Source organism: Schistocerca americana, chromosome 5, assembly GCF_021461395.2.
Source record: "Schistocerca americana isolate TAMUIC-IGC-003095 chromosome 5, iqSchAmer2.1, whole genome shotgun sequence".
NCBI lineage: Eukaryota > Metazoa > Arthropoda > Insecta > Orthoptera > Acrididae > Schistocerca > Schistocerca americana.
In genome coordinates this window covers 385,869,572-385,894,600 of record NC_060123.1, presented here as the reverse complement: position 1 = coordinate 385,894,600, position 25,029 = coordinate 385,869,572, and the positions used below count along the sequence as shown (strand labels likewise).

The 25,029-nt window shown below is 44.5% G+C and overlaps 1 protein-coding gene across 2 annotated transcripts in view; it reads right to left on the bottom strand.

Annotated features, from left to right (window-relative positions):
• The window catches only part of LOC124615844 (ATP-dependent RNA helicase DHX30-like), a 358,540-nt gene that overhangs the window by 286,285 nt on the left and 47,226 nt on the right, over positions 1-25,029 (bottom strand). The window lies entirely within an intron of this gene.

Sequence of the window (25,029 nt, the reverse complement as noted above, 5' to 3'; positions counted from 1 at the left end):
AAAACATGTGAGCTTTCGGGGTGAGAGAGACATACGGGAGAGTGTGGGGACAAAGGTTACCGGAGATTTAAGCCAGGGCAATTACAGGACTGAAGGATGGATGTGATGTACACATAACTCCTATATGGCAGTGGAATGAAGGATCTAGATGGTTCGGGCTGTGAAGAAGTTGAAAGTTGAGAATGTTATATCAAACAGCATGTTATGCCACTGGGTGATCAACTTTGTTCTTGGCAACAGTTTGGTAGTGACCATTTGTCCTAGTGGAAAACTTATTCATAATCATATTGACATAAAAAACTGAAGTCTTTGCAGTGGAGATGGTATATGGCATAATTGCTTTCACAAGTGGCTCAGCCTCTGATGCAGTAGGATAAGCCTGTGACAGGATGGGAGTAGGAAGTGCTGGCTGGGTGGATTGGGCAGGTCTTGCACCTTGGTCTTCCACAGGAGAATGGTCTCTGTAATATGAGGTTGGGAGTGGCGGTGGCACAGGGAAGGACTAGGATGTTGCATAGGTTGGGTGGGCAATGGAACACCATTTCAGGAGAGGTAGGATGGGTATGTGATAGGTTGTATGTTATTTCAGGGCATGATGAGATGTAATCTGAGCTCTGATGAATACGATTCAGATGTCCCAGTTCAGGGTGATACTGGGTGCCGATGGGGGCATTCGTGAGTAGCCAGTTTTTGGAAGCGATGAGAGGATTGGAGATGTGTGAAGATATGGTATGGGAAACCTGTTTGTTGACTAGGTTTGGGGGTAGTGCCTGTCTGTTAAGGTCTGTGCGAGACCTTCCACACACTGGGTGAGCGAGTTCTCATCACTGCAGATACATTATCCATGGGGGGTTAGGCTGTATGGAAGAGATGTTTTGGTGTGGGAGGGATGGCAGCTGTCTAAATGCAGATACTGTTGGTGGTTAGTGAATTTAATGTGGACACAGGTGAGAATGGAGTCATCAGAGAGGTAGTCAATGTCGAGGAAGGTGGCACACTGGATTGATGAGGGCTAACTGAAGCAGACAAGAGAGGGCGGTCTAAAGATTCTGAAGGAGTGAGGACAGAGTGTCTCGATCCTCAGTCCACATCATGATATCAATGAACCTGAACCAGATTAGGGGTTGGGAGTTCTGGGAGGCTAGGTAAGTTCCCGCTAGATGGCCCATAAACAGTTGGCTTAGGAAGGTGTCTGTGGCTGTGCCGGGGATTAGTCTGCATACCTTTTCTTTAAACGGAAATAGTTGTGTGTCAGGATATAGTTGATAAGACCTGTAAGGTATATGTTAAGTCATTCAGACTCCAAACCTACTACCTCATTCCTTTTACACCTTGCCAACTGCTACATGATAACTATTTTTCCTTTGAAGGAAAGCTATACAAACAAATTTGTGGCACTGAGAAGGGCACCTGCATGACACCCTCTATGCCAAACTGTAAGCCATCTACTGGAAACCTTCATAGCCCCCCAAACTACCAACCTCTCATCTGGTTAAGATTCATTAGTGATATCATGATCTGAACTCAGGGCCAAGACAACCTATCATCATTCCTTCACTACCTCAAGACCTTCTCTCCCAACATGCAACCTTCCTGGATGCTGATGTCCATCTCTTTCCAAACAGATTTCCCATGCCATATCCTTCACTCCTCCTCCCCCCCTTTACAATTGGCTACGAAGAAGTGCCGCTCCCTCCCTTCTGTTAAGAACCAGTATCATCCTGAACTGGGATAGTTGAACCATATCCTTTGTCAGGGCTTCGATTATCTCTCATCATATCCTGAAATGGGGGACATCCTACCCCAAGACCGTTCCCAACCCTCCTAAAGCAGGGTTCCATCATCCACCTACAAAACTCCCTGGTCCATTTCTACGCCACTCCCACTCCCAACCCCTTGCTACAGGGATCATATCCCTGGAGAAAACACAGGTGCAAGACCTACCTAACCCACCCACTTAGCACTTAGCACTTCCAATTCCAGACCTGTCACTGGCTTATCCTACACCATCAGAGGTCAGGTCACCTGTGAAAACACCCATCTCATATATCAACTCTGCTCCAAACACTGCACAGCTTTTTGTGTCAATACAGACCAGCTGTCCACTAGGATAAATTGCCACCACCAAACAGTTGCCAAGAACAAAGATGACCACCTGGTGACAAAACATGTTCAATTTCAATGGTTCGTTCACAACCTGGGCCATCTTGATCCTTCCCTCCACCACCAGCTTCTCTAAACTATGCAGAGGGAAGAACAGTTTCCCCTTCCTCTGTCCTGTTCTGCTTCCCAACTCACATCTTCAGTGTGCACCTTTCACCAATGCCTCTGGCACCTGTGCATCACTTGCCTAGCCCTTGCACCTGCCACCTTTCCCACTCACACACTTTCCTACTCAGGAAGTTGGCTGCCTCCCTCTGAGCTGCCGAGCTGCCAGTCACCCAACCCATGCTCTCTCCCTGCCTCCTGTCTCCCTCTCCCGCTACCCACCATAAGTCACAACCTGTCCCACCTAAAAATAGGCGGACCATGGAGCAATTACCCTAATGGGACAGAAATCAGTAGATAGGATGTATACCTACAGACACACAAATGACTAAAATTTCAGAAAAACTGGATCATTTATTCAAGAGAAAGAGCTTGTTGCTCTTCATGACAAGCCATCTGGGCTTATATTTCATGAAGATAATGCCCATCCTGTAATACCACAACCCTTTAGGATCCTACATCCTTTTACTAGTCTCATCCCCACTCTTCAGAAGAGGGCATATGTGTAATATCAGTATGCTGTTTTAATTTTGTCTTTTCAGGTTATCTGGACTCGAATACACTGAAGATTTTCTTTTGCAGTCAATTAATAATTTGCATAAATTTAATCTATTGTTTTGACATTGTTTACATTGGGTTTCACCAACATGCAGATTGAAGGAAACATGTTTGGTTAAAAGCTCATGTATCATCACAACTTTTACATTATACAAACTTCAGGCACATGGTAGGAATAAAATTGCTATTGCAATTATCGCGTAATTAATGATTAAAGTTCCAGTGTTTCTAGTCATCAAAAGACAGCTATTTTTATGTTTTCAAACTAAGAAACAAATTGTATCCATAATAGAAATATGACATGATAATTTTTCTGTCAGAATTAAGCATACTAATGTTTTAATTGGTGCTAGTTAATGGAATTGTAATTATGACTATACAGAAATGTAAAGTTTTACTCATAGAAAAAACTTGTAATTTATAGTCTTAATAGAAACAGATTCTTTCTGGTCTTTGTATGAAATTATTCACTTTTATTTCACGTAAAATTCTGTGCAATTTGAGAAGATGTATGTAAAAGTTTTAATTGTTATACCTAAAAATTTAATATGTAACAATGCCAGGAATTGTTTAAAATCATACAATAGAGGCAATTTGTACGCTGCCATATCTCAGTTGGAGTTCAGTTTGATGTCAGTCTTGAGACGGCATTAAGTCAATTTTGATGTAGGGAGTTCGCTGCCGAACATCTAGTGTGCGAAATAAGACTCGTTGAGAACACGATTTCCTGGAGCTTATTTCTACCATTGCACGATTCCCGAGTGGCAATTCAGTACCATCAAGATGAACCTATGGCAGGCATTAAGCAGCAGCACCCCAAATTACCCAAGATACGTATTATTTACTTGGTGGAGGATATCTGTAATATGATGTGCCATTTGGTTTTCTTGTGTTAAGCAACAATACACATCCCAAAGTTCACCACACAAAAATCGTTTTTTGCCATGTTATCTTACAGCCCACAGTTTCTACTACTTGTCTCTGTGCTCACCAAACCCTACCTTGGCCAGCAAGGTTGCTTGATCTCTCCCCAATTCAGAACATTTGGAACAATAAGGATGGGGCTCTCCAACGAGCTCGGGATTTTAACGATCTAAAGTGAGAGACGGACAGAATTTGGCAAAATATCCCTCAGGAAATCGAAAAACTCTGTTGATCAATGCCAAGCTAAATACATGCACTGGACTGCAAGTGGACTAACTCATTATTGACTTCCTCTATTTTTGAAGCTCTTCCTCTTCAACAAATCATCCAATTTTTTGGAAATAGTAATCATTTGTTTGTACATGTACATCACATCTACAGATTTCAGTCCCATTCAAATGATCCCTTAGTGGTCTTTTTCTTTTCTTTTCATTTTTTTTTCTCTTTTGGAGTGCATTTAAAGAATAAAGGTATAGTTATAATTATCCTATGGATATGGTCCTATGGTTAGCAACTCATTCAAGAACAGATACATAATAACAAAAAGAGTGACACGTTCAATGCACATATCTTTCATATAAAAGAAAAGTAGTAACAAAAAGTAAACACAGCAGCTCATGGTATGTTTCAACATTCTTTGTCAATTTTAAGTGCACCTAATTCTACATCTACTTCAAGATCTAAAGCTACATCGGTACTCTGTGAGCGACCGTACAGTGGGTGGGTACTCCTTACCACTACTAGTCATTTCCATTCCCGTTCTACTTGTCTCTGTATGAGCCTCGATTTCTCAAATAGTAACTTTGTGGTCCTTACGCACATGTAAGTTAGCAGCTGTATGATCATTCTGCAAGCAGCTGCAAATGCCAGTCCTCTAAATTGTCTCAATACTGTTCCTCGAAAAGAATGTTGCCTTCCCTCCAGGGATTTCCATTTGAGTTCCTGAAGGATCTCCATAATGCTTACATGTTATTTGAACCTAACGGTAACAAATCTAGCAACCTGCTTCAACGTCTCCCTTCAATCTGACCAGTTATGGATCACTTTGGCACTACTCAAGAATAGGTCACACCAAATTTCTATATGTGGTCGTCTTAACAGGTGAACCACTCTTTCCTAAAATTCTCCCAATTATCTGAACCAGACTATTCACCTTCCCTACAATGGTTCTCTCGTGCTCATTCTGTTTCATATTGCTTTGCAACATCCCATTCAGTAACAGATTCAATGTAGGATATTGCCTGACATGGGGTAAAATATAAGCATGAAGCTTTTCAGACAAGGAAGGTGGCTGGATAGGAGGCAGACTTTAATGCCGCAAAATCAGTTGTGAGATGTTGTGCAACAATTGATAGATCTGTATAGAGACCACTTGGAAGGGCAAAACCCAGAATGGAAGACTGCAGCTGACAACGGTGGAGGGTGTGGAGGGTAGCCCACTCAGACTAAGAAGGGACTGAAGAACCTAGAGAGGACACAAAGCGTACCCAGTGCACCCACTTGCACTGTTTGATTAACTAATGAGCTTTGGCGCAAAGACATTTAAAGGTAATGAGATGGCAGAGGGTGGGTGTCACTTAAGATGTTGCAAGGAGTGACAATGATCATGGATGGCAGTGGAAATGGCTGTGATCCAGCACGGGACAGGCCAACGCAATGCTGGCAACACGAATTATCTTATCGGACAGATCATGTATGACTTCATTGAGACAACCTGACAAAGAAGGCGTTAACACAAAATAGGAAGTATATAGAGGCCAATCAGCACAACTGAAAGCCCAGCAGGGTAACCTGGTCATCTGGAAATGGGCAGGGAATGAGAATGTCAACAGGAAGTGGTCACAATCACAGGGGATATTGTGTGGTGACCAGTGTACAAAAGGAAGAAGGGGAGGGTAAGGGTAGGGACTGAAAGATCAATGGTAGAGAAAGTGCCAGATGCAGCACTAAAATGAGTATGAGAACCATCATTAAGAAGCCACAGGTCATAGTCCACAAGAAATTGTGTCAATGATGAGCCACCAATTAAGTGATAAAGCTCCATAAAGGGTGGAGAGCATCAAAATCACGAAGGAGGAGAAAGGGAGGGAGGAAGAGAGTAGTTGCTAAAGGAGAGCAGTTAGGCATCAGATGTAGATGGCCCGCCAATGAGGGAGATAGAAATAGCAAACTGTGCCCGCATATTCCAAGTGGACCAGGACAGTAATTGGTTCCAATGTGATACAAAGGGGGAATCCATGTACTAATAATGCCCATATGGACCAATGTGCCAACACCACCAGAACCCCTCAAAGGGTTGACCAGGTGCCGACAAAGCACAGAACCCACAAACGGTCAGTAAGTGACTATCACTAAAATGAGATTCCTGGAGAATGACAGAAACTGCCAAGTAAAAGGCAATAAGGGATTGCAACTCAGTGAGGTGACAGTAGTACCCATTACAGTTCCACTGAATATGCACAGAGCAGGTATCCAAATGGGAGGCCAATTGGGCTGGAACTAATCACATCACCAGGTCACCATCTGTCACCTAGGAGGACAGGGTAACATCCGTAAGAGGTCAGGCTCAGGCTGCAAGGGGGGGGGGGGGGGGGGACACATGGCAACTCTGGGGACAATGAGAAGGAGGGGGAGGGGAGGGCTTGTCCTGGGGCTTAAGTCTCTTCCTCTTCCTCCTCCTCCTCTTCCACCTCCTCCTCCTCTTCTCCTCCTCCTCCTCCTGTGAGAAATTGAGGAGGGCAGGGAACGGAGGGAGAACAGGGTTTTGCAAGATTTGAAACAGCAAGGGAGGGAGCAACCTTTGTGCACACAGACTGTGTGTGTCCTGTGGCCAAGTTCTGGTAGCAGGCCTCCGGCCAAAGAGATTCCAGTGGAGGGGTTCCAGGAGGGAGCCCCATCACCAGCAGCTGCCAAGGAAGGGGGACACTTCTTCAGCTGGGGAGGGAGAGCAGCACCCAGTGGGGAGGGCGTGGGAACCACAGGGGAGGAGGAGGGGAGGGATGGTACAGAGGTAAGGAAGAGGGAGGAGGGGAAGGACCTAACTGAGGCAAAGGTAGAAGTCACCGACACAGAGTGGAGTTGGTCACATTTCTGACAAGCCTCAGTGTAAGAAACAATCAGTGGACTTATACTCATGTACCTTCTTTTCCATCTTATAAGCTGTGTACTCTGGTAAGCATGGAGAGTGATTGTCATTACAATTAACACATACAGACGGTGGAACGCAGGGGCTCACCTCATGGAGTTAGTGTCCACATTCACCATGTAGAGGTGTTCGCTGTATAGTGGGAAGACGTGTGCCCAAAATCAAGCATGAATGTGCAATATGGGACGTACGGCTTCACATCAAACCAATAAGACAACCTTGACCTTCTATCTCAAATGCCACAGTAGAGGTGCTGGTATTGGTGTGATTGTCCTTATGAACTTTCTGAACAAAACGAACACCGTGTCGTTCCAGACTGGCCTGGAGTTTCTCATCAGTTTGAATGATGAGGTCCCTATGAAAAATGACTCCCTGAACCATTTTCAAAGACTGATGAGGAGTAAGAACATGGGATGTTGCCAAGATGATCACAAGCACTAACGGCTGCAGAAGTAAATTTTTATCAACAACGAACTTCACAGCATCTTACTGAGATACTCCACTTCACCAAACTTGTCTTCAATATTTTCCACAAAAAATACCAGCTTTCTGGCAGTGAAGTGCCCCTGTCTGTCCTAGTGCAGGCCAGGTAGTGACAAAAGTATTCCACCCCAAACCAGTGACCCTGGCCCTCGTGTAACCACAGAAGGGGAGGTTGCATGGCCATAGAAAGCACCATTAAATGATCCACTGCCCACCAAAGAGGCAGCTACAGAGATAAGGCCAGTTTTTGGAGCTCGATACATATACATTTCATACGCAAAGCATCTGCCCTGATACCACCCACTTCAATCAGGAGTTCTCCCCAAGAGTGCCACCCAGCCACAGCTGGGACCGTCTGGCCCTGCGGGTTCTGATGCTCCACGATGACAAGCAACCACTCCTAGGCATACATGGGGAGGCAACAGCTCAGGTATCAGAAGTGTGATCCCTGCATTGCCATGGTGCTTAGCTAGACGGTTACACAACAGCCCCAACACACATACTGCCTACAGATGCTGCTGACCTATTGGAGCAGAGGAGGGCTATGGGGGGAGGGGGGGGGGGGGGACGAAGAGAGAAAGAAAGGGGGAGAGGTATCCTTGTCATGTGTGCTACAGAGGGACTACTTCCCCAAATGGCTCACACTACAGAGAGAAAATTTAGAAGTGGAGATCAAACACCAAAGTGGGACCAAACATCAATAACGAAGGATGAAAAAAGGCAAGGGGACCAAAACCGCAAGGAATACCTGCAACCAGGTGGAAAGGCAGGTCGTCACAAGTAAGAACACCAAAAGAGGTGACGAAGGGGGCACAGGAAAAGAAGCAAGGACAAGGAAGGTGGAGCACAGGGAAGGAAATGCAGCCTGGGAGGGAAGAATGGGCTACAACAGCTCATAGCATTGTGAGGGCCATGCATTAATTCATGAAAGAACTGTGCACCCCTCGAAAGGACCATTTAGTTGCATAACTACTTACAGAAAACATGAAAACCATCAGTTTTTAATATTTTCATTTCATGGGCAATGTAAAAAAATTAAATAGGTATGACACAGTAAGTAAGAAACATAGTAATCAGAAGAAATATGAAAGAAAGGAGGGGGGCGAGTGGAAACGAGGAGAGCAGGGGTTCCCCAGAAATGCTAAGCACACTTGGGCACCAGCACCACCACAGACCCGTCCTGACACTCACACCACACCACTATCATGATACGATGGGGACTACATGGGGGAAGAATACGAAAGAAAAGGGGAAACAAAGCTGTGTAACAGTCCAGAGAAAATGTAGGGAACAGATGAAGAACCTGGGCAGTGTGGAAGCAAGGTCAAGGCCTCCATTACAAATGCTTTCGCTAACTGAGGGACTCAACTTTACAGAAAAATTCAAGGACAAACTTGAGAGGAAAAAATCACTTCCACAAAGAAAACAGAGGACAGACATAACCATTCAAGAGTCATCCACTAAAATCTGACACAAGGAAGGTGGGGTGGGCATATTTAGTGCAAAGGGCCAAAAAGTGGGGGCAGTCCACAAAAATATGGATCCCCGTGAGTAGAGCCCCACAACTACAAAGGGTAAAGGGTGCGACATCTACATCTACATCTACATCCATAGTCCGCAAGCCACCTGACGGTGTGTGGCGGAGGGTACCCTGAGTACCTCTATCGGTTCTCCCTTCTATTCCAGTCTCGTATTGTTCGTGGAAAGAAGGACTGTCGGTATGCTTCAGTGTGGGCTCTAATCTTTCTCATTTTATCTTCATGGTCTCTTCGCAAGATATATGTAGGAGGGAGCAATATACTGCTTGACTCTTCGGTGAAGGTATGTTCTCGAAACTTTAACAAAAGCCCGTACCGAGCTCCTGAGCGTCTCTCCTGCAGAGTCTTCCACTGGAGTTTATCAATCATCTCCGTAACGCTTTTGCGATTACTAAATGATCCTGTAACGAAGCGCGCTGCTCTCCGTTGGATCTTCTCTATCTCTTCTATCAACCCTATCTGGTACGGATCCCACACTGCTGAGCAGTATTCAAGCAGTGGGCGAACAAGTGTACTGTAACCTACTTCCTTTGTTTTCGGATTGCATTTCCTTAGGTTTCTTCCAATGAATCTCAGTCTGGCATCTGCTTTACCAACGATCACCTTTATATGATCATTCCATTTTAAATCACTCCTAATGCGTACTCCCAGATAATTTATGGAATTAACTGCTTCCAATTGCTGACCTGCTATTTTGTAGCTAAATGATAAGGAATCTATTTTTCTATGTATTCACAGCACATTACACTTGTCTACATTGAGATTCAATTGCCATTCCCTGCACCATGTGTCAATTCGCTGCAGATCCTCCTGCATTTCAGTACAATTTCCCATTGTTACAACCTCTCAATACACCACAGCATCATCTGCAAAAAGCCTCAGTGAACTTCCGATGTCATCCACAAGGTCATTTATGTATATTGTGAATAGCAACGATCCTATGACACTCCCCTACGGCACACCTGAGATCACTCTTACTTCGGAAGACTTCTCTCCATTGAGAATGACATGCTGCGTTCTGTTATCTAGGAACTCTTCAATCCAATCACACAATTGGTCTGATAGTCCATATGCTCTTACTTTGTTCATTAAACGACTGTGGGGAACTGTATCGAACTCCTTGCGGAAGTCAAGAAACACGGCATCTACCTGTGAACCCGTGTCTATGGCCCTCCGAGTCTCATGGATGAATAGCGCGAGCTGGGTTTCACACGACCGTCTTTTTCTAAACCCATCCTGATTCCTACAGAGTAGATTTCTAGTCTCCAGAAAAGTCATTATACTCGAACATAATACGTGTTCCAAAATTCTACAACTGATCGACGTTAGAGATATAGGTCAACAGTTCTGCACATCTGTTCAACGTCCCTTCTTGAAAACAGTGATGACCTGTGCCCTTTTCCAATCCTTTGGAACGCTGCGCTCTTCTAGAGACCTACTGTACACTGCTGCAACAAGGGGGGCAAGTTCCTTCGCGTAGTCTGTGTAAAATCGAACTTGTATCCCATCAGGTCCAGCGGCCTTTCCTCTTTTGAGCGATTTTAATTGTTTCTCTATCCCTCTGTCGTCTATTTCGATATCTACCATTTTGTCATCTGTACGACAATCTAGAGAAGGAACTACACTGCAGTTTTCCTCTGTGAAACAGCTTTGGAAAAAGACATTTAGTATTTCGGCCTTTAGTCAGTCATCCTCTGTTTCAGTACCATTTTGGTCACAGAGCGTCTGGACATTTTGTTTTGACCCACCTACCGCTTTGACATAAGACCAAAATTTCTTAGGATTTTCTGCCAAGTCAGTACATAGAACTGTACTTTCGAATTCATTGAACACCTCTCGCATAGCCCTCCTCACACTACATTTCGCTTCGCGTAATTTTTGTTTGTCTGCAAGGCTTTGGCTATGTTTGTGTCTGCTGTGAAGTTCCCTTTGCTTCCGCAGCAGTTTTCTAACTCGGTTGGTGTACCACGGTGGCTCTTTTCCATCTCTTACGATCTTGCTTGGCACATACTCATCTAACGCATATTGTACAATGGTTTTGAACTTTGTCCACTGATCCTCAACACTATCTGTACTTGAGACAAAACTTTTGTGTTGAGCCGTCAGGTACTCTAATCTGCTTTTTGTCACTTTTGCTAAACAGAAAAATCTTCCTACCTTTTTTTTAATATTTCTATTTACAGTTGAAATCATCGATGCCGTAACCGCTTTATGATCGCTGATTCCCTGTTCTGCGTTAACTGTTTCAAATAGTTCGGGTCTGTTTGTCACCAGAAGGTCTAATATGTTATCACCACGAGTCAGTTCTCTGTTTAACTGCTCAAGGTAGTTTTCAGATAATGCACTTAAAAAAATTTCACTGGATTCTTTGTCCCTGCCAACCTTTATGAACGTTTGAGTCTCCCAGTCTCCGGCAAATTAAAATCTCCACCCAGAACTATAACATGGTGGGGAAATCTACTCGAAATATTTTCCGAATTATCCTTCAGGTGCTCAGCCACAACAGCTGCTGAGCCAGGGGGCCTATAGAGACGTCCAATTACCATGTCTGAGCCTGCTTTAACCATGATCTTCACCCAAATCATTTCACATTCGGATCTCCGTCAATTTCCTTCTATACTATTGCACTTCTTATCGCTATAAACACGCCTCCCCCTTCACTGTCCAGCCTGTCTCTGGGGTATACATTCCAATCTGAGTTTAGGATTTCATTACTGTTTATGTCTGGTTTCAGCCAACTTCCTGTCCCTAGTACTATATGGGCGTTGTGACCGTTTATTAATTAGAGCAGTTCTGGGACCTTTCTATAGACGCTCCTGCAGTTACCTATTAGCACATTAATATTTTTATTCCCTGTTGCATTTTGCCTACTCCTACCTTTCCACGTCTCAGGAGGCGTCTTGTCGGGCCTAGGGAGGGAATTCTCTAACCTAAAAAAACCCCCATGTGCACTCCACACGTACTCCGCTACCCTAGTAGCAGCTTCCAGCGTGTAGTGCACGCCTGACCTATTCAGGGGGACCCTACATTTCTCCACCCGATAGCGGAGGTCGAGAAATTTGCACCCCAGATCTCCGCAGAATCGTCTGAGCCTCTGGTTTAAGCCTTCCACTCAGCTCCAAACCAGGGGACAGCGATCGGTTCTGGGAACGATGCTACAAATATTTAGCTCTGATTCCACGAGCGAGGCTTTCCGCCTTCACCAATTCCGCCAACCGCCTGTACGAACTGAGGATGACCTCTGAACCCAGACGGCAGGAGTCATTGGTGCTGACATGAACAACAATTTGCAGTCGGGTGCACCCAGTGCTCTCTACTGCCGCCGGCAGGGCCTCCTCCACATCTCGGATGAGACCCCCCCGGCAAGCAGACAGACTGAACACCGGCCTTCTTCCCCGACCTTTCCGCTATTTCCCTAAGGGGCTCCATCACCCGCCTAACGTTGGAGCTCCCAATAACTAATAAACCCCTCCCCCCGTGTGCCTGCTCGGACCTTGCTGAAGGAGCAGCCACATGTCCACTCACAGGCAAAGCGGGCGATGCCACACAGCCAGCCTCCGCATTTACCCTCTGCCTCATGAACCGCGATCGCTGCTGAACCAGCCACTCCCCTTGGGGAGAGGGTGGCCCAACCGCGCCCGGTACCTGCGAAGATGTCTCGATAGCAGGGACAGTGGGTGAAGCATGTCACACCTGGGGTGTACCATGCGACGCACCAGACTCCCCACTGCCACTACACTCCGAGGCAGCAGCCTGAAGATGGCTGACCGCAGCCATCAACACGCTCAGCTGTTCGCAAACAGTGGCCTGCTCCTCCTGCGTCCGTACACAGCAGTCACAAATCCATTGCAGAGTACAAAACGATGGGTCAACCTATACTCTGTTCATCATAAGAATAAACCTGATGTGAACATTGCACCATGTACTCTTCTGCGTTTGCTTGAATCTCATTGGATTTCATTTCGCATGGAGCGGAAGCCAAGCTGTGACCAGTACAGTCAAATACAATTGTAGGTATACATTTTATGCTTTGTTTCACACACGTAGACTGAAAAATAATGCAGGACAACAGCTTTATCAGTGCATTTAACTTTGACAGAGCTGGCCAGCCAGTGGTCCAATTAACTTGCAATGGTGTGAGCATTTGGAATTCAGATGTACAAAGAGAAAAGCAAAGAAACAATATGACAAAAGCATACTGCAAGGACTTCACCGTACTGTTGAATATTGAAGCCAATAACGGTATTAAATACAGTCAGTTGTTAGGTAATCTCTTAGCTCCTTCGTTATCTGAATCCAAGAAATAAGTCTCAGTTCTGGAACTGTCATCTGCTACGTTGATAACGAGTCAAGCAACAACAGAATCCATGAAGCCACCGAGGCGCCGCATTTTCTCGTCTTCTTTTGTGAGGTGCTGCCCCGAGTCCTGCCAGTTTTCGGCAATGACATGTGAAAAAGCTGCATGCATTAGCTCCAGTATTTCTGGCAGCTTAACAGTCTTGTTATTTTTTGAGCCAAATCCCTTAACTTGGCTTCAGATCAATTCCGTTGAGTTCATATTGTAATGGTACAGCAGCAAATGTAAAAATCCAGCATTTGTACGGCGTGCTTGATGCTGTGAAAATGATTGTTTTCTGCGTTTCTACGACAATTATGTGTATCTGTGGTATAAAACAATGGACATAGTCCAAATAAATAATATTTAGTTTTTACATTTTTGCCTTCACAAATTAGACATATGTTTTCTTAATTTAAGTAACCTTTGTGTAAGTCTTTCATAAAATATTGATAATCAAGAATTTATATTTAAAATGAAAACAAATTTCATGTGCAATATGTAATTAGAAGACATGCATTATTCATAACAAATTATGATGAATTTTACAAATACGAGATGTAAGTATTTCAAATTGAATGAGGAAAAAAAATAAACAAATAAATAAATAAATGAGTCAAGCAAGACTTGAACCAGCAAACCATGGCCTGCAGTTTATTATCAATCCACTATGCTACCAACACCGTTCAAAATACAATCAAAGTTAGGATCTCAACTGTACGTAATACCCACCAAGAAACTTCAAAGCCAATTATCTCTGTAAATTTATGAAAAACATTAAGAACAATCTATTTCTCGGCACTTCTTAACCATGTTCCAAAGGCGTGTTTTACTGTGGAACAGTAAGCAGCCTCAGACATTTTCATACTACGCATTAACAGTGCGACAATCTGAGCACAAGAGTGCAGAGGCTGTGACTGTACACAATTTCTGAAATAAAAGCTACATAACAAAAGCGTGATTAAGAAATACATTTATGGCTGTTAGTACATTTGAATATCTTAAAATTTCATTTAACGTAACTTAATAATAATATATCTCATACAAAGTAGGGCCTACTTCCAAGAGCGTAACACCATCAGTGTACGTATGCTAAGGCTTCAGACCAATCATCGCATTTGCGTTTGTTTACATCTTGTTTATTCTTATGATGAAGGGACTATAGTATGGTCAGCACAAGGAGAGCAGAGGATGGTAGATTCCCACCAGGAGAGGTGGAGGTGAGAATGCCACATGGTAGGAGTCTCCTTGATTGTGCAAAGTGTATCAGACAGGGGGTAGTATCCCAAGAGTAGGTCCATGATTGGACAAAAAGAGATTTGATGTAAAGCCACAAATCTGCTCCCGGAGGGGACACAGAAAAGGTGCAGGTGGCCACCAAACAGCAAGACAATCAGCAAGTTCATTACGCGGGATACCTACACGACAAGGAAATCAACCAAACAAGCAGCATCTCTAAGATTTTTGGTGCCCGAGACCAAGGGGTGGCAAGAAAAACTCCAAGCAATAGCTTGAAGTCCACACACAACAGAACTCAGGTGAGTGAGGACCATTTAATGAAGCAGAGGGCCCAACAGGTGGCCATCAATTTCACATTAAACTCTCCGCATGTGGTAGGCAAGAGATGGTGTTTCATGCCAACAGAAGACATGAAAGCATATCACACATGATCAGTGGATTTAGGGCCATCAGCATAAAAAACAATGACAGCCTGAAATGCCATTGGGGCAATGGAGCATTCAGAGCCCGGAAGAGATTCATCCGAATCTGGGGCCAAGAAACCAAGGGGGTGGGGGCGGGGGAGGTGGTCGGGAGAGAACATGGGTGAGGTTGGTTGGCTGGATGATTAAAGGGACTAAACTAAAAGGTCATCAGTTCTTTTCTTCTCAACAGGTAGGTCTACATGACTGTACATAAGAAATTGCCTACTGCACAAAACACAAGGGAAGAAAACCCCTAGGTCTACCACAGGTCAACACAGCAGAAATAAGTGACAAAAGAAGAAAAGGAGACAAAGGAGGACAAGCAGGCAAAATGCCCCATCTACAGAGGAGCCAGAAACCCTGGAAAGTAGAGTGCAATGAGGGGACATACATCCGTAGTCCCCACCACTTACCAGAGGTAAGAGAAATTGTCTAGGAAGGTTTAGCAACACAGACAGGGCAAGAGGATCACACAGAGACAAAAGATGAACAAGTCTGGACCATCAAGCCGAGACAGCCGCAGCCCCATCTGGGCAGAGGAGGAAACAGAGTGCTCTGCCAACCTCTCAATGGGCCAATAAGGTCAAGTAGCCATCCCTTAAAGAGAATGGCAAAAGCCCCTTTCACAAATAAAACACAGAACTAAGTGAGCTGCTGGGGTGTCTCCTAACACCAGGAGAGCAGTGACAGGGAGATTAAGAATCTGCCACAGGATGGTTAGGTTGCAACAGTCCAGCAAAATGTGGACCACAATCAAACAGGAATCTCACAACAACGGGGTGGGTCCTCACAAGAGAGGAGGTGACCATGAGTCAGCCATGTATGGCCAATACAGAGCCAGTAAAGGAAATTAGAGACCTTGTGAGAGACTTGCATGGCAGAGCCATTCCGTACTCCGTATTCCTAAAACTTGATGGCATAATACCAACCAGATGTTTGTTCCTGGAATACTGATCTGTAGAGTCAGTTTACAGTAGCCAGTTTGGCCAAGCTATCAGCGAGTTCATTCCCCTGGATTCTGAGATGGCCTGGAGTCCACATGAAGGTCACTGAACATCCACATTGTTCAAGGGTGTACAGGGAAGCCTGGATGGCAATGACCAAGGGATGGTGAGGGTTAACACTGGCTGAGAGCTTGCAAACTGCTAGAGGAGTCATTGCAGATGAGGAAGAACCCCACCAGGTCAGGAACGGATATGCTTAAGAGCACAAGAGATGGCTACCAACTCCACAGTGGAAACACTACAGCCATCCAGCAAGAAAAACCGTTCAATATGTCCTGTGTGAGTACATGCGAAGTCCATGTGACCAGCAACTACTGAGCCTTCAGTATAGACTACTTCTGAACCCTGGGATGCGCCAAGGATGGAGAAAAATTGGTGGCGGAGGACCATGGGAGGGAACAAGTCTTTTGGACCTAGCGAGAGGTCAAGACGAGGTCAAGACGAAGTTGTGGCTGAGGGAAACACCATGGAGGTGTACATGAGTGGACCTGGAAGAGTGGGTGGAAGAGGAAACAACTGGAAGTCAGAGAGCAAAGACCGGATGCGGACTGAAATCATAATCCCCGATCTGGGCCGTCGGTGTGGGAGATGGACAAAGAAAAGGTGGTAGTTTAGATGCTTAGGGGAGTTGTGAATGCAGGTAACATAATTGACAAGCTGTTGTTGGCACCTGATCTGCAATACAGGGACCCCAGCCTCCACGAGTAAGCTGTTTACAGGGCAGACGGGGGGGCAGACGGGGGGCAGTAGTACAGGGTATCCATGTAAAACTGGTACACCTCATGTATCAGAAAGTTGTGTGCAGCTGTATGTTCATGGTCAGCAGCAAATTCAGTATAGAATGCGGGGGGGGGGGGGGGGGGGGCAGACGGGGAAGGAGAGACGGGGGGGGCAGACGGGGGGGGGCAGACAAGGGGGGGGGGGCGGCAGACGGGGGGCAGTAGTACAGGGTATCCATGTAAAACTGGTACACCTCACGTATCAGAAAGTTGAGTGCAGTTGTATGTTCATGTCAGCAGCAAATTCAGTATAGAATGCGATAAGGATTCCAATAGGCCTATGTTCAATTTTAACAGTTTCAGTTGTTTCTTAACACCACTCACTAATACTTATTTCATTAATTTTTTCTGTGATATGATGGCTATGTTGGGGCACTTCCCCTGGGATTTACTTTGTAAAGGAAAATTTGAAAACCGAGTTGAGCATTTCACCTTTTGCTTTGGTTTCCTCACTTTCAGCCCCTGTCTCGCACACTAGGGATTGGGCACAAACTTTGGTGGCCCTAACAGTTTTCCATGTGACCAGAATTTCTTTGGGTTATGTGTAAGATCATTTGACAATAGTCTGCTATGGTAATCATTGAAGGCATCACGCATTGCTCTCTCGACAGCCAAACACGTTTCATTTGTCATCTCTCTATCTATAGCCCTAGCGATGTTTTACACCTATTATTAAGTAATCTCTGTTTCTTTAGAAGTTTCTTTACAGTAATTGTATACCACAGAGGTTCCCTCCCATTATGAACTGTTCTACTAGGTAGATATCTAACCAGTCCATGGTCAACCATGCTTTTAAACTTGAGCCATAGTTCCTCTACGTGATCCAGCCCTGTGCTGAAAGTGTCAAGTCCCCCATTCAGATATGATGCAACTGACTTTGTATCTAGTTTACTGAACATATATCATTCTGATTGTTTTACTTGGCCTTTATACTTTGGTAATCATAGGTGCCACAACCACTTCGTGGTCACTGATACTAGATTCAATGACGGCATCCTCAAAGATGTCAGGTCTATTTGTTGCTATTAGATCCAATGTATTTCCACCTTGAATGTGGGGTTCCTAACTATCTGTTCTAGGCAGTTCTCAGACAAGGCATTTAGTATAGTTTCACAGGATATCTTATGATGCTCACCACTAACAAAACTAATTTTTCCCAATTAATTGTTGGATGATTAAAGTCTCCACCAATGATTAGAGTATGACTGTGGAACTTGTGTACAAGTGAAGTGAGGTTTTCTCTGAAGTTTTTACTTACATCAGGAGATGAGTCTGGTGTGCGACAGAAGGATCCAATTATTTTATGCTCATCCCTGATACTGAGTCTCACCCAAACGATTTTAATAACCTCATCCGTGGGAGGTATTTCTTACAATTTTACACTGGTACTTATTGGTTTCATACTGCTGTAAGTGTCTGGATTGGACAGAGAACTGCCAAATTTAGAAAACCCTTGGGTGAAGGTCACACCCAGTCAGCTAGCATATTAGCAGCCTCTTATGTGTAGTGCACACCTGACCCATTTAACAACCCTACGGCATAAATCCAGGAAGTCGCAGCCTTGCTTGTCCCAGAACTTCCAAAGTCTCTGGTTCAGTCCTTTTACTCAACTCATAACCAAAGGGCCATGATCAGTTCTCAGGGCAATGTTGCAAATTGTGAGTTTTGTTGAAACTCCGTGCACAAAGCTGGTCTTCTCAAGCTAATCTGCCAGTCACTGGAATAATCTGAGAATGACCTCAGAGCCCAGACGACAGGCATTGTTTGTTCCAATGTGTGCCACACACTGTAGTTGGTTGCATCCTGTTCCCTCAATGGCTGTCAGAAGTGCATCTTGAAAATGTTGATCGAGACCCCATGCATAAACACTGAGTGCACTGGTGTGCCTTCCTATCTTTTGGTGCCTAAGAGACACATTATTCACCATACATTTAAAGTGATGACGATTAATAGACACCTATCCTTTTACATTTGTGTTCTCTCGACATGGGACAAAGCAGGCTTCCTAGAAACAGTTAAAAATTGAGTCCCACTGGCTCAGTTTCACTGAAAAACAGTACCCTGAACTTGTTGGGTAAGGGGTTGGTGTAAAACCCTAAGTCCTAACTGATCTGTTAGGCACTGTGAAACAATGGTCCTTGTTTAGGTAATCAAAAGCTGTCAGTATCATTTGATATCAATTTATCGTTTCCAGGAATATCAAAGTGGGTCCTTGCAAACGCCGTCTATAGGCAATCTTTGAAGTTTCAACAGCTTTCTTCTCAGTCTACACTAACAGATGATGACACTCATTGACATGTTGGGACCAACCTCACAACCAAACAACTGGACAATGCTAAGCTGGCAGTATTGGAAAAGGGGTTGAATTTTGCTCCTACACAAAAGAATGTTCCCATTACGGAATTCATTTCTGCCACTGGACAAGGGGTGTCCAAGTTTCCTGACAATCTGGCTGATAAGCTTAGGCATGAGGTCTCCCATATGTTGAGTCGGGTTCCAGCAAGTTAGTGTGACAGCCTACTCACTTGAAGATGGCAGCCAGGTGGACCACCGAAATAGTGTGTCCACACGACAATATGTTCCGGCCGGAGACCCGACATGAGTACAACCAATTATTACATCAGGAAAGTTTACTGAGCCAACAGTTGAGCAAATAATTCCTCAAGTAATTTTAAGTCCCTTGCATCTTTCTGCTACTGGTACAAAGTAGTGGTATTTCATTAGACACGTCTCATGCGCTTAATTATTAGCAGATTATTAATTTCAGAATATGCCCTATTACTTGTCTTCTCCACTTGTAGATGCTAGTGAGATGGTTTTATTGACCATTAATTACTGACAACAGCCTTCTTTCTTCTTAAGCAAAAGTCTGCTTTTGATTTTATGAATAATTTAAGGGAGAGATTATATCCCGATTAAATTTTCCAGCAGCACAACTGAGAAATGTTTTGCTGCCCCATGCACATCAAAGTGTAATTTGATGCAGATATTTCAATAAATGATTCAACTCATGAAGTAGAAACCTGTTTTGCATCCTCCCTATTTCTCTAAGCTTCATTTAGGACACGACTACTTTACAGAAAGCCATGGTGTGGTACGAGTTACCCTGCTCTAATTCAACTTTTCCCTTCTTGTTTCTCTAAAATCTCCCAGAATGACAATCGTCTACTGTGTAGCCCCAATTGCTTTCATAAATTTGCCATTATTGGGATTTTCCTTAAACATTTTGTAGGTCTTCTGGTATTCCCAGCAAGGTGTTGTCATCTTGGAACATCGAGTTTTCCGCCAGTAATCCACATCGTACTTACATGACATTTTAATCGCTTAGCTTGCAGTCTTCATCAGGTGCTCCCTGAGGCCAAGTCCAGTGTGGGACGAGTCCAGTATTTATGTCTACAAGGGGTTATGTGCTTAGGTGCTCCGTCATTGGTCTGCACCACACCAAGTACTCCGTAAGACGTACACGTCTTTCACTAGAAGAAACCATAGTATTTTCTAGTCGTATCAGTTCCAACTGCTGTGCTTGTACTTTTCAATTGTTGTCAGTTAAATATTTTGTCATTTGACATTCTGTTCCACCTCCAAGTTGTATTGGGCAATGAATCTTCTGATTGCCACCTTTTAAGATTTCCTGTGGACTGTACTATTTATTACTGTAGCCAACCACTCTGTCCCAGATGCACATCTGCCAGGAGTGGCTGTCTGATTATTTTCTGGCTATTGTGTTCAAACTGTAATTTTTTCTCAACATTACCACACTCAGGTACTTGACTTGCTATGAAAATACCACTGTCTGTGCACCCTGAATTGGTTGTGCTGGGTTATTTTCTCCATCACCATTTCCAAAGTTATTTTCCTGGACTTTGGATGATGCCTTTGTTGCATCTTTCAGAGATAAAGTGCTGGATTCCAGGAGGAGCTAAGCTGCTACCCTGTGTCACAGTCGATAAAAATCCTGTGTGATCTTTATTTCGATGTATTTGGGTGTCTTTGTCAGAATCTTGACATCATAGTATCCTTCAAATGATTTAGTTCCAAACAATGTTCCACTATAGCTGACTTTGAAGCTCCTCTGAGTCTGGTGTGCAACATGTGCTCCTTACACTTGATTATGGAAGTCCTCGTGGTCTGATATAGGACATACCACACTGACAAGGTGTGTGGTAAATGCCCAATTTCTGTAGGTCCACATAATCCTTTACACTTCCTAACAGAAGTTATATCTGATAAGATTTCTGCTGATTTTGGGAGATAGTCTGGCACGTGGCAAAAAAGCAACCTTCTTTGCTCCTCTTTTTACATTACTTCAGTAATGTAAAAATCATTTATTACTGCAGTGTCTTCTAAATCTCTCTGGAGGAACATTTGTTTCTGTAGAACACAGGAGGCAGGTTTTCTACCTCTGTTATCAAGTTGTCTGGATCCAAAAGTGTTTGTGCCCAATGAACCAGAGTTTTGAGGACACTGTTGTTCTGCATTGGATGGTGGCAGCTACTGCCTTGTATATACAGATCAGAGTAAGTTTTTGGCAAAGACCATGACAAAGTGGCATCTGCATTCCTCTGAGGAGCATATAAGAATGGGAATTAGCCATTCTTCTCCACTTCCATTGCAAATTTCATATTAGGATGGTGTGAGTTCAGGTGTTCCAAGAAAGCATGGAGCTTTTCCCTGCCATGGGTCTGTGTTTTGAAGGTGTCAGACATGTATCTGAAGAAACAATTCAGTTGATCTGGTGCTGAGGCAAGTGCCTAATCTTCCAATATCTCTATAAATAGGTTCACTACCACCAGTATGAGTGGGCTGCCCATTGCCACCCCCTTCTGTTCACTGAACTGACCCCATACAGGAAGTATGTTGAAGTTAAAATGAGCCTGAATCAGTCTAGGATATTTTTTAAGACTACAATGTCTCATAAGGAAAGCATGAAAATCTACATTGGAAGACTCTACAAGGAGGAGGAAATAGATCTGAATATCAGAAAGTTGGATACGCTGTGACAAAGAAAAGGGAGGATACTCAGTTCTCTCACTTCCATGCCAAGATGCCTAGAAGAGGACATTAGTCCAGTACTTGCAAGGCTTAAACAGCACAAACTCCAAAGCAGCCAACAGGATTAAACAGTGGGAAAGCTGAGCATTAATAAGGGGCTTCCAGGGAATTACTCTCTCTACACTTGTTTACTGCCACTGGCTTCACCAATCAAGACTGGGACTTAGTGGTTGCCATGAATAACAATCTCTACACCTGTCTAGTGACACTGGCTTAACCAGCCACAATTGGAACTGAGTGGATACCCCTTTGTCATCTCTAGCAGAATGCATGAAGAAGAAATTAGCAGCCTGTCAACAATCCAAGTTTGACTGTCATAACAACAACAAGGCGAAGCAGAATGAGAATAATCTTACATAACTTTTCAGCCTTAGTTAGAACCAACTCAACAAGACCAGATTGAAGATATTTAGCAAGGGTGTCAATTTTGCGGTTACCCCAGAGAAGTCTCTGTCGCAGGCTTTGTCAGTGCAGTTTTCTGTGTCTATAGGTAGCTGGATAATGGTGCACATATCAGAAAAAAGGGAGAGAAACGATGAGGACGCAAGGTGGGAAGACCACCTCCGAACATGACTCAGATCCATGGCAGAGTCGAGCGACAGGGCTGAGCGAACGGTGAACCCGACACAACAAGAACAAGTCAATGCAATCTATGCAACAACATAGTGCAGCAAACTTTCAAATAACAAAACATTGTCAACAGGTCAAGGATGAGACATAATCCAAATTGAGATCAAAGAGAAAAACCAATACCAGATCAAAGTCATCAACGAATAGTCAGTAGGATGGAGGAGACAGTAATGAATGCCATTGGGAGAAGTACACAGCTGATTGAGTGGTTGAGATGCAGTGGTGTTTATGCCAGCTGCAAGGGACACTATTGGTCAACGTATTCATGTGGTGAGACAATGGTGCACTCACTAGACAAGTGCAGTGGTGCGGCAACACCGTCCTCTATCGTTCATCGAGTCCATTTGCTCCAGTGGGCATTCAACAGCCCAATGCCCAATACTAGATCACTCCTGCCTGAAACCAGTGCATATGAGCATAAATAGCTCAGACGGTGCTGTGGAAGGTGGAACAAAGGTATAGGCAAAACTGCAGTCTAATCGACTGTAGGCTGCAAGGAGGAAGTGCGGTCGCTAGTGTCCACTGGAACTATGTTGGACATGGACATTTCAGGGAGAGCCACTGACCCACAGGGAGCCAGAGGGGATGGCCATTGCAACAATGGGACATCTGCAGTAGCCACCCAGGGTTCTGGCGGTTGTGTCACACTGGCACCAGAATGCAGTGGAAGAAGAGGCTGTGGAGGGGTGCTTGTGTCCGAGGCCAAAGTTGGTTGTGGTGGCAACGCTCTAGCCCCTTCCGCATTTTGATCGACTTAACTTGTCACCCGTGGGTGGATACTACCGATGCTGGTGTCCAGGCCTCAGCACTCCTGTAGGAGCGTGCCAACACTGTTGAGCCAAGGCTGTCATACTGGGAGGGACACAAGCACGATTCCAACGGTGATTGTGTCAACAGATGAAGCAAGGTCTGAGGCTGGTAACCACGGAAGAGCTCTGCGGGATTACGATTCTTAGTCGATGTGGCGCAATAAATGCTCAAAAACAATGTTAGGGCCACTGTGGTGATGAAGGATTCAATAGCTTATTCATCTACGGTTAAAAGTTTGGATCAGGTGTACAGCTTCACCACAGAAGGGACAGTGAATGGAGGGCTACAGATGCGTTTAATACCATTGGCAGCACATAAGTTCTTGAAGGCAGAGGCCATGAATTGTGGGCTATTGTCAGAAACCAATGTGAGAGGCAACCCTTTAACTGCCAAAACTTGGGCCAAGGCAATAATGGCATCCTCGGCTAAGGTGGATACCATGCATACGATATGGCAGTACTCCAAATCAGCAATGACAATGAACAAACCACATAGACCCCAAAAATGGGCCTGTAAAATTGAGATGGATGCGATCCCAAGGAAGGTGGGGAGTACGCTAGGGGGCAAAGGACTGAGGGAATAGTGCCTAGTGCCAGGTGCATGCTTCACAACTACGGACCATCTCTGTCACTGTTGGTCCTGGGCCAGTACACATGGCGGTGAGCTAGCATCTTCATGCGTAACATCCCACAATGACCCCAGTGGAGCAAACTCAATACCTTACGAAGAAATACTCCTGGAATAATCATGTGATGTCATCCTATTGGGTACTGAGACGGATGCACAACATCCACAACTAAGAGTTGGCAAAAAAGCTGTTTCCAAGGTTGGAGTTCTGTCATCAACCGATGAGCAACATAATGAGGACAGCCATGGATTACACATGTGACCATAAGGGGAAAACTGCTCAAAAATATTGTTGTTCAGCATCGATGTACAAGCAGAGGACCTCCTGTTGGTCAAAATCAGGTTCAAGACTTGACTGAACACTACTAGCAAGAGCTCCTTTTCGATCTGGTAATAGTAGCGCTGTGCTTGGGTCAGGGTCTTGGATGCATATATTATAGGCCATTTGGAACCATCCCCATTCCTGTGTGTCAAGACACTCCGATTCTGCAGATGGATGCATCAGCTGCCACAACCAATGGCGATTGGGAGGAAAGGGCATGAGGCAGGTTGCAGATGTCAGCATGGTTTTCAATTTGACAAAAGCCTGGTCACAGGCATGGTTCCAGGCACACCCTTTTTAAGCAACTGATTAACAGGTTATGGCATGTGGGCCACCTGGGGTAAGAATTCAGCATATTAGATGAGCTTGCCCAAAAATGCTTTTAATTCAGGTAAGTTCATTGGGCGAGGTAAAGAAGTGATGGTGGCAATGTTCCGATTAGTAGGTTGGATTCCCTCTTTAGATAGACAATACTCCAAGTACTCCACTCCTGGCTGAAAAAATCTGCACCATTCTCAACAACAATGCAGGCCCGCATCTCACAGGCTCATGTACAGGGTACAGATGTTTTCCAGATGCTTCTGGCAAGAGGATCTTGTGACAATATCATCATCCAAGTAATTGACCCAAGCCACAATATGCCGTATCAACTAGTCCAGAAATCGCTGGAATATTGCAGGGGCTGAGGAAATGCCAAAGGGGAATCACTTATATCACCCCAAATGGTCTACCTCAATAAATAGTTTGGCACCACCCATTCCAGCCAATTTGGTGAGAGATCAGCTTGCCGGGGAATAGGATAGGTTTCCATCTGTCACTGAGCATTGATGGTTGTCTTGAAATCCCCAGA